Genomic DNA, 454 nt, shown 5'->3' with positions numbered 1-454 from the left:
GTGTTGTGGGGGAGCCAATGCAACCAGAGTGTGGGGATCGTCCTGCCGCAGCAGCAGCAGCAGCAGCAGCTGCTGCTGCTGCTGCTGCTGCAGCAGAGAGCCTCTGGGTGGGCGTCTTGACATCATGTGCTGCTGCTGCTGCTGCTGCTGCTGCAGTGATAGCCCGCCACGTACGCGAAGGCTTTCTCTGAGCTGGAGAACTGATACCACCGTGCTGCTGCTGCTGCTGCTGCTGCTGCTGCCGCTGCTGCTGCAGGTGTATACCGCCTGCTCGGGTTGAGGAGGGGGATGCTCCTGGCGTGTTGGCTAGTTGCTGCTGCGCACTGCAGTAGCTGCGGCTGCTGCTGCTGCTGCTGTTGCTGCTGTTGTGAATTTCAGCAGCCTGTGCTGCTGCTGTTGTCCGTGCTGCAGCAGCAGCAGCTGCTGCTGCTGTTCTTGCAGCAGCAGCAGCAGC

The sequence above is a fragment of the Eimeria mitis genome, genomic scaffold (genome assembly GCF_000499745.2).
Source record: "Eimeria mitis Houghton genomic scaffold, Emh_scaff821, whole genome shotgun sequence".
NCBI classification, from domain to species: domain Eukaryota; phylum Apicomplexa; class Conoidasida; order Eucoccidiorida; family Eimeriidae; genus Eimeria; species Eimeria mitis.
Note: the sequence above shows the minus strand (reverse complement) of the source record.